The 14,639-nt window shown below is 41.6% G+C and overlaps 1 long non-coding RNA gene and 1 other non-coding gene across 2 annotated transcripts; both read left to right on the top strand.

Moving 5' to 3' along the window:
• Positions 1 to 948: 948 nt before the first annotated feature.
• LOC139037311 (U6 spliceosomal RNA) lies at positions 949 to 1,056 on the top strand. Its single transcript, XR_011490132.1, has one exon. It is a non-coding gene; the product is annotated as a U6 spliceosomal RNA (small nuclear RNA).
• Positions 1,057 to 6,037: 4,981 nt separating this feature from the next.
• On the top strand, positions 6,038 to 13,051 carry LOC110132291 (uncharacterized). Its single transcript, XR_002312428.2, has 3 exons — positions 6,038 to 7,598; positions 11,545 to 11,671; positions 12,653 to 13,051. It is a non-coding gene; the product is annotated as an uncharacterized lncRNA (long non-coding RNA).
• Positions 13,052 to 14,639: the final 1,588 nt, after the last annotated feature.

Here is a 14,639-nt window from a genome sequence, read left to right as displayed (position 1 = left end):
GGCTCTGGACCTTTCATCAGGGTCTCCTCCTCCTTCCCTGCTTCCCCGTCTAGGCCTCCCGAGCTCCACATCCCTCTCTCCCATCCCTTGCCTCCACCACCCCCAACAAATCTCCCCTTGATCTTAGACCTGGAGTGCCTTGCCTGCCCTCCCCTAGCTTTTGTTAATATACACAGTGATGTTTTGTAAACACCAGTGGATACTGACACCTGTCCTAGCAGTACACTTAGCGTACTTGGTTTATTTCTTTGGGAGGAGGGGAATTTGTGCCAAAGTCTATCTCTTTTCAATTGCCTCTTATTCACCTAGCAAATATTCATGGTGCGATTTCTGTCTGCTGAGCACCGCACTGGGTGCTGCCAACAGGAAGCTGAACAAGACAGAGCCCCTGAGCTGACCATCTAACTCTGAAAAATAAGGATAATATCACCTCTCCTTCTATGCAGGTCTGTCTGTCCTTTGGTCACTCACTCACTCACGCAACAGTGGAGTGTTAAGCACCTTCCATCCTGCCAGGCACTTTGTAGGAGCTTTGAACAGAGACTCTGCTACTTAGGACCTTACAGGGGAGAGACTCCACAGAGAACTGTTACCCCATAAGGTCACTCTGTGGGCCAGAGGAAGACTTCTTAGGCTCGGTTGCTCAGTTGTGTCCAACTTTGCGACCCCATGGACGTAGCCCACCAGACTCCTCTGTCCGTGGGATTCTCTAGGCAAGAGTACTGGAGTGGGTTGCCATTTTCCTTCTCCAGGGAATCTTCTCGACCCACGGATTGAACCCACGTTTCCTGCACTGCCAGCATTGGCAGGTGAATTCTTTACCTCTGAGCCACATGTGCTTCCCAGAGGAAGGCTTGCCACTGCCTGAATGAGTCAGGAAAAAGGCTCCATAGGGCCCCTGGAGCTAATTCTTGAAGGACTAAGTTGCCTGGTGAAGGATGGAGAAGGGTGTTCGCTTGGGCAACAACATATATACTAAAATTGGAATGATGCAGAGATTAGCATGGCCCCTGCACAAGAATGACACACAAATTCATAGAGCATTCCTTTTTTTTTTTTTTTTCATTAATTTTTTTTTTTAAGAATGGAGAAGGGATGGGTACATAGGCAACATCCCAGGCAAGGGTGCAGAGATGTGAAAAGGAGACTGCTCAAAGAAGGCATATTGACATCTGTGGCTCTAGCTGGGTATGTGAAGGGGAGGGGAGGAAGTGAAAGGTGAAAGGTGGGCTAGAGCCAGCAATGGGAAGACCCCCACTGTTTCCTGCTGGGCCTTCGTTCACTAATCTAGGATGCTACTACCACTTCTCACATGCTCCAGGGGGCCTGGGGTTTTCCACTCCTCACCGTTTACCCTGAAAATCTCCTTTCTGTTCCTTTGACAACATCCAACACTGTCTCTCAAGGATCCTTCTCTTCAGACAGTGCCCTTGGCACCACTTGGCCCCAGGACCTCATATGAGTTATCAGCCCACCTCGCAGACGGCCAACCATTACGGCGGGAAGAAATCTCAGGGCCCAAATGCTATACAAGTATTTAATTATGGGTCCACAGTTTAATTACTTAGTCCGGCTTTATATGACTTAATTTATAAATATAATTTACACTTCCCTTGTTTCTTTCTCCAGCCATTTAGCTCATTAAGCTCTGAGCCAGTAGTGGAAAGATAAGGCAGAGAGGGCGTGTAACTGGGAGAAGTCTACCCCAGCAAGAAGCATTTTATCACCGGTACTGTTAAGAATTTCCAGTGGGAGATGATCATAAAAAGGAGATAGACTTGTAGTTGGTTTTATTATTGTTTTTAAATCTTATAAAGCTAGTACCCACCTCCCTCCACTTCTCCCCCATTGCCTGCATCCAGGAATGACCACACCTCCATGTCTCTGCTTCAGGTACAACTTTTAGTTCCACATTAAGGCCAGCTCTCTGCAACAACCTGCTGGGTGTTTCCCGGAGGCCTTCCCAAAGAGCATTCATTTATTCCACCAGCATTTATTTATATACCTACTATGTGCAAGGCACTTTTGGCCAAGAAATGCAAAACTGGGGTAAAATGCAATAATTAACAGTTACTGCCTACTCAGTATGCACCAAGCATTACGCCAAGCTGCTGCAAACATTGCATTTAGTCTTCGGAAAGAAGAAACGAGGCTCTGTTTGTTCAAAGCAGTGGCTCTGGACCCTGGCTGCATGTAGGAGTCACCTGGGGAACTCTGATGCTTGAAACCATCCTCTAGAGTTTCTAGTTTCATTGACTTGCAGTATGGCCTGGGCATCAGGTTATTAAACAAAACCTCCTTAGGTCACCTGATGTGCAGCTATGTTTAAGAAACACTGATTTAAGTAATTTTCCTAGGATCCCACAGATAGACCAGGGAAGGCAGGCAGGCTGACCAGTCGGCCTCCTGAGCCCTACTAGTATCAGACCCAGCTCTAGGTCCTTTCACTACTAAGTGATGAAACAGATGGCAAATGCCATAAGAAAGGATAACGAATGCAGGGAATCCTTTATGAAAGAGGTCACTTATGGGTTATTATTTTTTTTTTTCCAAGAATTTGCAGGCTACACAGAAGTGGTGGAAAGAATCAGGCAAGACTTCCAGACAGAACAAACCATCTGAGCAAAGGTGTGTAGGCTGGGAAACATGGCAAATGGACAAGGAACAAGAAATAGATCCTGTGTGTGAAAAGACAGCTGAAGGAAATTTGGCAAGAAAGTCAGGGACAAGTTGTGAAGGACAAGGCTTCCCAAACCATTTCAGGTCGAGGCACATGTGGAATAATGATCACATTTGTAGTACAAACCAAGGTAAGTGGACAAGGCTGTCACCATCTGTCTTAGTCTGTTCAGGCTACAAAAACAAAATTGTTGTTTACCTGCTAAGTCATTGACTCTTTGAGACCCCACAGACTGTAGCCCACCAGGCTCCCCGTCCATGAGAGTGTGTTGCCATGCCCTTCTTCAGGGAATCTTCCGAACCCAGGGATCGAACCCAGGTCTCCTGCATTGCAGGCGGATTCTTTACCACTGAGCCATCTGGGAAGCCCCATAATAACAAAATACCAAAGGCCTAAAAACAACAGAAACTTATTCCTTCCAGTTCTGGAGGCTGGAAGTCTGAGAATTTGGTTCCAGCAGATTCAGTGTCCGGTGAGCACCCACTTCCTCATGAAGAGCAATCTTCCCACCATAACCTCACATGAGCAAAGGAACAAGACATGTCTCCAGTGTCTCTTTTATAAGGACACTAATCCCACTCCTGAGGACTCCAACCTGATTAGAGGCCCCACCTCCAAATACCATCTCACTGGGAATTGGGTTTGAACAATTCAGTCTATAGCCTCATCTCAGCAGATCTGACATACCTACTGAGAATCTTTGACATAAAGCCTGGCAGAGGATCCAAGAAGTCTGAACTTCACTCTCTGGGTAATGGGAAGCCAATGAAAATACCATATTGAAATGAAGAGATTGTGATAGGATGGAAGTTGTGTCTTTTTAATATAAATCCAGGCATTGTCACAGTGACTTCCTAAAGGCAAAACGTGACTTGAATTTTCCACCAAACACTACTAATAGAATACTGTCATGAATACCTCATGAAAGGTATCATGATTAGCTAGCTACCCACATGGTATCTTTCCTACTAGACTTGGTTCTTCAACAAAAAGGATCAAGCCATACTCTCCTCCTTCTTTTTTTTTTTTTTTTTTTTCATTTTGTAATTCGTGTCTAGCATAGATTTTAACAGACAGAAGGTGTATAATTAGAAACAGACTTTGAACGACTAGGGCTTCCCTGGGGGCTCAGATGGTAAGGAATCTGCCTACAATGCAGGAGACCTGGGCTCAATCCTTTAGCTGGGAAGATCCCCTGAAGAAGGGAATGGCAATCCACTCCAGTGTTCTTGCCTGGAGAATTACATGGATAGAGGAGCCTGGAAGACTAGGGTCCATGGGGTCACAAAGAGTCAGACACGATTGAGTGACTTACTGTTTGAACCATTCATTAAATTCCATTCAGCAGGCAGCCACCTATTCCAAGGTTAAGAGGCAAAAGTTGATGCCAATGCATGTACATTAGAAAGAGAATGGATGTAAGAGTCAGAGGACCATGACTTCCTATCTGTTAACTTTTGCCTTACGTATTGAGGTGCTCCTATGTTGGGTGATATATAAATATTTAAGATTGTTATATCTTCTTGGATTGATCCATTGATCATTATGTAGTGACCTTCTTTGTCTCTTGTAACAGTCTACTTGAAAGTCTATTTTGTCTGATGTATGTATTGCTACTCCAGCTTCCTTTTGTTTTCTATTTGGTCAGAATACTTCATTTTCAGTCAGTATGTGTCTCTAGATCTGAAAAAGTAATATATATATATGATAATATATATATAAGAACTTATATATATATATATATATATATATATATCTGAATCATTGTGCAGCACGCCTGAAACTCACACAACATTGTAAAATCAACCATACTTCAAGTAAATAAATAAATAATAAAAATTGAAAAAAAAAATTGCACAACTTGGAGGTCCTGGGCAGACACATTTGGTTTCCAGGGATATCCCCCTTGCTGGTTGGTGTCTCTTCTGTAACAGGAACAGTAAAACCTATCTAGCAGCACTGTTGTGAAACAGCACATCATAGAGTCCTGAGAAGGACATGGCAGCCCACTCCAGTGATCTTGCCTGGAGAATCCCAGGGACGGGGGAGCCTGGTGGGCTGCCGTCTATGGGGTCGCACAGAGTCAGACACGACTGAAGCAACTTAGCAGCAGCAGCAGCAGAGTCCTGACACACAGCGGGTCCTCAGAAAAGTCTGTTAGCCCCAATACCCTTGACCATATTTTATTTTCAAATTCTTTGAATCAAATAATGAGGATCACATTAATGATACTAATCTGTCCTGTTTATACTCTTTGTAAACATTTGTCCTATTGCATGTGTGTATGGCTGAAGAGCTGGAAGCCCTGAAAGTTCTGCTATTGCTTTTAGATAGCCCTCTACACAGTCACCAGGTAGGAATCATCATACCTATCATTCACTGAGAATTTGCTATGTTTCAGGTTCAATCCGAAACATTTCTTATATACTATCTGCTTTCATCTTCACAATAAGCCTAAACAGGAGTTGCCAAATCTGGCCCTGGCCTGTTTTTTTTGTATAGCCTACAAGTTCAGAATAGTTCATACGTTGTTGAAGGTTTGACATATATATATAGTACATAGCTAGTGGGAACCGCCTGTATAGCACAGGGAGCCCAAGCTCGGTGCTCTGTAGTGACCTGGATGGGTGGGATGAGGGTGAGATGGGAGGGAGATTGGAGAACGAAGGAATCTATGTGTACAAATGGCTGATTCACTTCCTTGTACTGCAGAAGCTAATGCATCACTGCAAAGCAATTGTGCTTCTATAAAACAAACAAACAAAAAAGGTATGCCACAAAGACTATATATGCTGCAAAGCCTGAGATATTTATTCTTTTTAAAATTTTATTTATTTTTTTAATGGATGGAAAATTGCTTTACAATTTCATGTTAGTTTCTGCCATACAACAATATGAATCAGTCATAATTATATATATATATACATGTACATATATGTATATATATATGTCTTCTCCTTTGAGCCTCCCCCTCCCCTCCTCCATCCCACTCCTCTAGGTCATCACAGAGCTCCCTATGTTATTTAGCAATCTCCCACTAACTATCTAGTTAACACATGATCGTGTATATATGCCAGTGCTACTTTCTCAATTCATCCCACCCTCACCGTCCCCAACTGTGTCCACAGTATGTTCCCTACTAGATTCACCTGTATTATTTTTATAGATTCCATATATATACATTAATATGTGACACCTACTTTTCCAACTGACTCACTTCATTTGTATAAGAGGCTCTAGGGTCACCCACCTTGCTACAATTGACTCAGATTTGTTCCTTTTTTTGTAGCCAATCAATATTCCATTGTGTATATGTACCACAGCTTCTTTGTCCATTCATCTGTTGATGGACATCCAGGTTGCTTCCATGTCCTGACTACTATAAATATTGCTGCAATGAACACTGAGGTACATGTATCTTTTAGAACTGTGATTTTCTCAGGGTATAGACTCAGCAGTGGGATTGCTGAATCGTGTGGTAGATTTATTCCTAATTTTTAACGAATCTCCATACTGTTTTCCATAATGGCTGCATCAGTTTACATTCCCACCAACAGGAGGGCTCCCTTTTCTCCACACCCTCTCCAGTATTTACTGTTTGTAGATTTTTTGATAATGGCCTTTCTGACTGGAGTGAGGTAGTATCTCACTGTAGTTTTGATTTACATTTCTCTAAAAATGAACGATGTTGAGCATCTTTTCATGTGTTTTTTTGTATGTGTGGGGTTTTTTTTTTTGCCATCTGTATGTCTTCTTTGGAGAAACGTCTGTTTAGGTCTTCTGCCCATTTTTTGATTGGGTTGTTTGTTTTTCGGATATTGAGCTATATGAGCTGCTTATATATTTTGGAGATCAACCCTTTGTCAGTTGCTTCATTTGCAATTATTTTCTCCCATTGTGAGGGTTGTCTTTTCATCATGTTTATAGTTTCCTTTGCTGTGCAAATGCTTCTAAGTTTTACTAGGTTCCACTTGTTTATTTTTGTTTATATTTCCATTAATCTAGGGGATGGGTCAGAGAGAATATTGCTGTGATGTATGTCAGGGTGTACTGTCTACGTTTTTCTCTAAGAGCTGTATAGGTTCTGGCCTTAATTTAATCCATTTTATCTTTAATCTATTTTTATTTTGGTTTTGTATATAATGTTAGGAAGTGTTCTAATTTCATTCTTTTACAAGTAGTTGTCCAGTTTTTCCAGCACCACTTATTGAAGAGGTCAGTTCTCCATTGTATATTCTTGCCTCCTTTGTCAAAGATAAGGTGCCCATAGGGAGCATGGATTTATCTCTGGGCTTTCTATCTTGTTCCATTGGTCTATATTTCTATCTTCATGCCAGTATCATACTGTCTTGATGACTGTGTACTAACTCATTCTTTACAAAAAAAAAATCTTGCTAATCCCTGGTCTGTATATGGTCCCTTTACAGATGAGAAACTTCGTTTTTTAGAAAGGTGAAATAATTACCCAAGGCCACACAGAGAGTAACAAGTGACAAGTCTTGGTTCCAGGACTAATTTTCTACCCCTGGTCTTAAAACTAGCTCTGTTGTTTTACATTATGTTTAGAGGGAACTTTCCCTTTGACTTAAGCATAAACTTGACCCATCCATAGCTTGTTCTAAGGGGTTTGTGACATGCCTTCTATATTGCCTACAGCCCTATATGTGCTCCATCTTGCCTCCCCTTATGCTTATATAAAGACAAGGGTGGGGAATGGGGAGGTATCAGGTTCTTTGCCCACTCCCGAGTTTCCAAAGCAGCAGAGGGTCAAGGGCTGGGAGAGGTCTGACAATCCAAAGAAGAGCCTGCTGAGGCGGAAACGCGTTCTTTGTCTTGGAGCTTCCGGATACCAGCTGTGGGGGAAGGGAGCGAACTCTGCGTTTTCTTTCCGGAGGAAAACATGGCCGGAGGTTTCCAGGTAAGCACACATTTGAGCAGCCTTGTCGTCACTCTGTCTGGGCTTTGAGGGGAAAGACACCTGACCACCACACTGCTTCAGCTCCAGCGGCTCACCAGCTGAGAAGAGCAGCTGCTCCCCGTTTCATCTGTTTCATATTCAGCAGCAGGATTAGTTTAAGGTTCTGACCCCGGGAAAACGATGCCTGCAGACTAGAGTAAGCACTCTGTTATCCTGTCCATCTGGGAGTGAGGTGCCAGCTTTGTCAAATGTGCTGGTTCCTGGAGAGCTAGTTGCCACATAGACCATCGGCCGGAGATTGGTATTCGAAGACGCAGAACGCATAAAATAGGCTTTGTACTAAAACTATCCGGAATATAATTCCATCTTTCTTAGATATTTCGGCAGGCATGGTGCCTGGAGACATTGTCCGAATAGGAAGAAGGTAGAGGAAATTAAATTCACCGTTTATTGAGTTCTATGCTGCTAGCAAGCACTGAGCGGAAGCCTTAAATCAATAAAGGATTTAATGCTGACAATCTTCCAGTGAGGCATCTCCACTTTACAAAAGAAAAAACTGAGGCTCGATGGGTTCCATTTGTATGGTATTTACTGAGCACCTTCGCTTGACCTCAGCATTGGGAATACCTATCTCTGCCCTCCTAGATCTCCTATTCTTGGAGCGGAGCTTGAGTTAAACAAGTACAAGTAATTGATCAATTGTGGCAGGGATGAGAGTCACCAAGGGCAAGTCATGCTGCTATGACAACACCTAACGGAGGAAGCTGGCTCAGTTTGATCATCCAAGAAGACTTTCCTGAGGAAGTGAAATTGAAGCTGAGACCTGAGGTGTTCCATAGGAGAGGGGCAAGAGAACGTACCCAGCAGGTGGAAAGAAGTATGGTCCTCCCAAAGAGTGACAGCACACCAGGCAGCTGGGGCAGAAAGTGAGGGCTGGGGAGTGACACAAGGTGAAGCTGGTGAGGTCAGGAGAGCCTAGACCAGCAGGGCCAGCCTCGAGGTCCAAGCAAGGATGTTGGACTTTATTCCAGGAAGTCAGCAGGGTGCAAGCCAAGCAGACAGGGCAGTCCTGCAGAAGCCCAAACTCTTAGAAGTAAGAAGCAAGCCAGAGGTCAAGTGCAGGTTCAACTCTAAAGTCTATGTTTTCTCCATGGTCACCAGCATATCGTTAACATTTTTTTTCTGAAGCAAGCTGATTCAGTTAAGGGATAGGATCTTTCAAGAAAGACCGAAAGGGACTCCAGTGTAGAAAGAACACCCTGGATTAGGAATCAGAAGTCTTGGGTTGCCTCAGATCATTCTTGATCAGGCCTCAGTTTCCTCTAAGAGGGAGACAGTGCTTAGACTAAGTGCTCAGTGAGTTATCACATGGAAAATACTTCAAACCACATAGAACCCATAGTAAATGATCGATAAATCTTAGGTGTTGGTTTTATCAACCTCTTTGAATGCTAGTATTTTCTGATTCTTAGTATAAATTCTGTGACTGTGTATGCAATTTTTCAGAACCCTCCCTGCCCAGACACAATCATCAATCTTGGTTATTTCTAGAAAAAGTTAAGAAAATTGTCCTTTTGACATAATCCTAGAATTTTCCAGTAGCACTTCAGGAACTCTTGTCTTCCTGGATTTTATAGCCCACTTAAATGTTTGCATAATTGATTCACCCCTCTTACAGAATTTACCCACATAACCCACAGGCAGAAATTTAATTACAGATCTGAAGGGACTTACTGTTATAATACTGGCAGAGCTTTCCTAGGTTAAGTGATAATTAAGGTTTAAATTCCACTGGGATCAAGCAACTTTTAAAAGGGTCCTCTCCCTCTGCCAGCCCATATTGTACCAAAGGTAGTTTGGCTTTTCAAATGCAGGACAATACTAAACAAGAAATTACTTTGTGTGCTATATGCAAGGTTGGATCTGCTTTTCTTTGGTTTCTTGATTTAGAGATAACACATTTCCACATCCTTGTTGTGTCCTGATAGCCTATTTCTGGAAGCTGGGAAGAGCTGGGAGGGCTACTCTTGTTTATTATAGAAAATATTCAATCCTTAGGCTGCTTCCTGAAAACCACCCCATCCCATCACATAGCAAGTTCTTGGGTCCTTGCCTTTCTTTTGCCCAGCTGGTGTGTGCTTTCTCTGGGAATGCAAACTCATTTTAATATTAGCTTAAGCAAGGCATAATTAGGAACACAAATCTGCAGCAAGAAAACAATATAATTCATTCAAAAGCTAAGATTTGATGACTTTTGGATTATCTGTCATTAGGCTTTTTTTTTTTTTAACATCCCCATTGCTCTCCATTCCAGTAATTGAAAGCTGTCTGTATGTTTAAGTATGCAGCTGTAATTGGCCCGCTAATATACTCTCCCAGGCAAGCTCTGTTGTTTTGCAAAAACAAGAAACAGGATAGCTCATCCTCCTTTTGCAAGCTTAGTAAAGGAAGAGGCAGAAGTTCTTTCTCGATTCCCCCTGTGACAGATGCAAGAATAGAACTCACTATGCACTGAAGCTGAGTCACACACCGAGGGTAATTTTTATTCTGGGTAATAGTTCTTATTTTCCATAATCATCTTTTCTTGAGCTTTGTCTTCAGGCTTAACCATCTGCCCTCTCCTTCAACAGATTCATTTTGTCTTGAGAGCGCGTTCCTTTACCCCTTTGTCAAAACTGCAAAGCTCAAACAAACAAACATAGCCACCCACCTCTGCATTATCAACTTTTTGTCATCGGAAGACTTCATCGTCTGCGCAAAAGTAACTGTGTCCAGCGCTCTTTTATATAACCATGTGTGTACCTGTGTGGGTGTGTAAATGTGCATGTTAGCAAAACTTAAAATCAAAAATGCGCTTATAACATATCACAATCAGAGAGTCACAACATGACTGGGCATTTTTTCAGGTAGAGGACCTTTGACTCACTCCTTAATATATAACACCCTCCTGGTAGGAAGGTGAACAAAATCGTGCATGATTTAGCTCCTAAACTATCCTTCTAGCCTCATCTCTCATCACTCCCCCACTGTGTACTCTATGCTCTGGCCATGCTAGCAGAATCTGTGCCTTGAAATTCATACTCCTTGCCTCCTCCAGACTTTACCACATGTTTTCACTCTACCTGGAATCTTCCTCTGCTGCATCCCTGAAGTTTTTAGTCCTCATCCTCCACATCTCAATTGTCACCTCTTGTGAAACTTGGCTGTGGACCTGGATCCACATACAGGTGCACAGATTTTTCAATTACAGAAAACAATTTTTTAACTCTTTCTTCAGGCAAGGCTGTATACTAGGCATCTGGGGTAAAGGAAAAAGAAGAAGAGGGCTTTGATGAAACATCCAAAGCTTTCCAGTTCCCCATCTCTAGCTCTTGAAAACAAATGATCCCTAAGACTCTGAACTGCTAATATCCTTATACTATAGCCATATAATTTGCTGGTTCTCTATGCCATTTTACACAGGACTCTAATCATTTTTTATTCTAAATTCCTTATGAACAAGGTCTGTCCTACTTCTAAATGGCCTACAAGGCCTAGCACCAGGATGAATATATAAGAAATACCAACAAACACAATTGATTAACTTCCTATTGACCCGTCCTTAGAGTGTCTTCCACAAGAATCATTGAGCAGCATGGCGAAATGCCCAGGAGACTATAAACGGCATAAAGACAGGGACTTGGTTTACCATGTTCAGCATCTTCCCAAGTCCTAACACAATACCTGACACACCATAGGCACTCAGTAAATATTTATGGGGTGAGTAGATGAATGAAGGCAGCAGTGAACAAAAGTCTTGCCCTAAGGGACCCTCTAGACAATGAAAGAGACTTAAACTCACATTGTCCTCTCTCCTCCCAAACTTTTCATTGAAAATTAAGTTCATTTTTTTTCCCTCACTTCTTCTCAGAGATCTCTTGACATGGGGTCTTTCCTTTTTTCTTAGGTAACCCTTGAAAGGAAAATGAATAATCTTAGCAGAAACACATAGGCAGAAATCATCTTCTAAATAGCTTTGGACAACACCAGGAATGATGATTGGCATAATTTCTACTCTGGAAGGCTTCACAGAGGTAAGATAAATGACAATTATTTCTGTTATGGCCTTCTATTCACCATGAAGAGTCAATGACAATCATTACAAAATATAAAAGCAAAGTCTGAAGTACAAGCCAACAAATCTTCATTCTGTGTATTTGAGATAAAACCTTAAAAGATGAATAAGCCTGGAGTGAAGTGAGAGAGAATGCAAACAACTCCATACAACATGATAATCGCTATGCTGGAAGGATGGACAGAAAGTTGAGGAAATAATGAAGATGAAGCAATTAATTCTGTCTAGAGCATACAGGAAAATGTCACAGAGAAATTGATCATTGACCTAGTACTTCATGATGGTAGGATCAGCAGGTAGAAGTGAGATGAGCAATCCAGGTACAGAGAGCAGCATAAAACATGAAGCGTGCATCATGCTCCAAGTGATTAAGGCAGCTTGGCTAAGATAGGCTATCAACAATTTTAACACCAGTTTCATTTATCCCTAATGAAAACAGTTGTAGGTTTAGCTTACATTGATTGAGAAAGCACATCATAGCAAAATCTACTATGCATATAGTAGAGCTCTTGAACAAAAGTGTATTTTATCAATCACTATTGCAGCTCTGTATAGATACAAAAAATAGTATCACATTGCCAAGGTATGAAAGTAGTCTAAGTGTCCATCAACAGATGAATGGATATATAAGTATATATATATATATATATATATATATATACTTTACATATATATATATATATACTTTACATATATATATATATACTTTACATATATATATATATATACTTTATGTAAAGTATATATATATATATATATATATATATATAGTCCTGTATCACTTTGTGACTCCAACTCTTTGTGACTCCATGGACTGTGGCCCACCAGTCTCCTCTGTCTGTGGGGATTCTCCAGACAAGAATACTGGAGTGGGTTGCCATGCCCTCCTCCAGGGCATCTTCCCAATCCAGAGACTGAACCCAGTTCTCCCACATTGCAGGTGCATTCTTTATAGTCTGAGCCACCAGAGAAGTCCAGGAATACTGGAGTGAGCAGCCTATCCCTTCTCCAGGGATCTTCCTGACCCAGGAATCAAACCGGGGTCTCCTGCATTGCACGCAGATTCTTTACCAGCTGAGCTACCCGGGAAGCCCAGGACTACTATTCAACCATAAAAAAGAATGACATTTTGCCACTTGCAAGAACATGGATGGACTTGGAGGGTATTGTGCTGAGTAAAATAAGTCAGAGAGAGAAAGACAGATACTGTATGATATTACTTACATGTGGAATCTAAAAAATATAACGAACAAGTGAATAAGACTAGGAAAGAGCCAGACTCTCAGATTCAGAGAACAAACTAGTGGTTACCAGTGGGGAGAGGAAAGGGGGAGGGGCAATACAGGGGTGCGTGAATGTGTGCTTAATCACTTCAGCTGTGTCTGACTCTTTGTGACCCCATGGTCTGTAGCCCACCAGGCTCCTCTGTCCAGGGGATTCTCCAGGCAAGAATACCAGAGTGGGTTACCATGCCCTTCTCCAGGGGATCTTCCCGGGCCAGGGATCAAACCCGTGTCTCTTGCACTGCAGGTGGATTCTTTATCCACTCAGTCACCTGGAAAGCCCAATATAGTGGTAGGGGATTTTAAAAAGGATAATCATGGGATTGTATGAAATCATGTTTGTGAAACTTTTATTTTTTGTGTGTGAAACTTTTAAAAACTGTAAGCACTACAGAATTTTAAAAATCTTTCATTCAATGTTTTAAAAATTTTTAAAAAGTCAACCCCATCTATAAATTTCAATGCAGTAGTCCTAAATAAAATGTTTGTTGATAGATTTTAAAAAGTAGTAACACATGATGTCAGACTTAAGGTTCACATCATCTTCCCTTTCTGTAAAAGTCCCACTGAAACTAAAACAGAAGATTTTTATCTAGAAAAAATAAGTGATCTTCCTAGAAAATCTTCCTGGTAAGGAAATCAGAGCTTGAGAAAGAAGACGACTAGGACTTTAGGCAGTTCCTTCCACCCACACAGAAGTGCAATAATGTGTCTGCGGGGAGATGAGTTGGAGGAGGAGAGGGACAAGCAGAAAAGGAATGGCAACTCTGCCCAGGAGGGACATACTGTTCCCCATCACCAAAGTGAGGTCATTCTCCTTTGCAAAAGTTGAGGTTCCCCGAATGCCATCTTCTCAGGGAAACCCTACTTACAAAGAGCCCCCAGGCAGCCCGGTAATGCAATCATCTCTATAGCTACAGAAAAACCATATCCTACAGCCCAACTCTCACTCAGAGATAACCTGGGAATTATCCACAGACACGGGAGGAAATTCACTGACACCAGAGTAAACAGAAAATCCAGGGAACAGAGAAGAGGGTTTTTGTTAAGTCATTAGAATCCTCAGAGTCTAGATTTTGTATCAATTAAACATGAACAGGGTGCTATATAATAGGGAACCATCAGCCAAAAACAAAATAGTTCTTAGAAATTAAAAATGACAAGAAATTCAATAGGTAGGATGAATAATACACTAAATACAGCAGACAACCAAACTGGCTACTCAGAAAAATAAAAACAAGAAAACTTCTCAAGATTTACATCAAAAACTTTAAAAATATGCATACGATGAGAGAAAAAATAGGAGACAAGGGGGAAAGGGAGTATGAGTAGGCAGTGAGGCAGTGTTTTTGACTCCCTAACAAAAAACCCAATGATTCTCTTCAGCTTATAGAGACAGGAAACTAGAGGTTTGAGTATATTATTTAAGGTCATATGGTTACCAGTAGAACTAGAAACACAGCCTATTAGCAGTGATTGCCTCTAGGACATGACACTGAGTTGAGGAAGCTGCCTCTGGGATAAAAGAGCTTCTTTTGTGGACTCCTGTTTTCTTTGGAAAAGATAATTACTACATAGATACACATTTATTCTAATATTTTTAATAAAGTTATCCTGAAAAAAAGTATAATACATTGGCAGAAC

Source organism: Odocoileus virginianus, chromosome 10 (genome assembly GCF_023699985.2).
Source record: "Odocoileus virginianus isolate 20LAN1187 ecotype Illinois chromosome 10, Ovbor_1.2, whole genome shotgun sequence".
Lineage (NCBI taxonomy): Eukaryota > Metazoa > Chordata > Mammalia > Artiodactyla > Cervidae > Odocoileus > Odocoileus virginianus.
The sequence above is the reverse complement of the archived record's forward strand: the minus strand, read 5'-3'. Positions and strand labels throughout refer to the sequence as shown.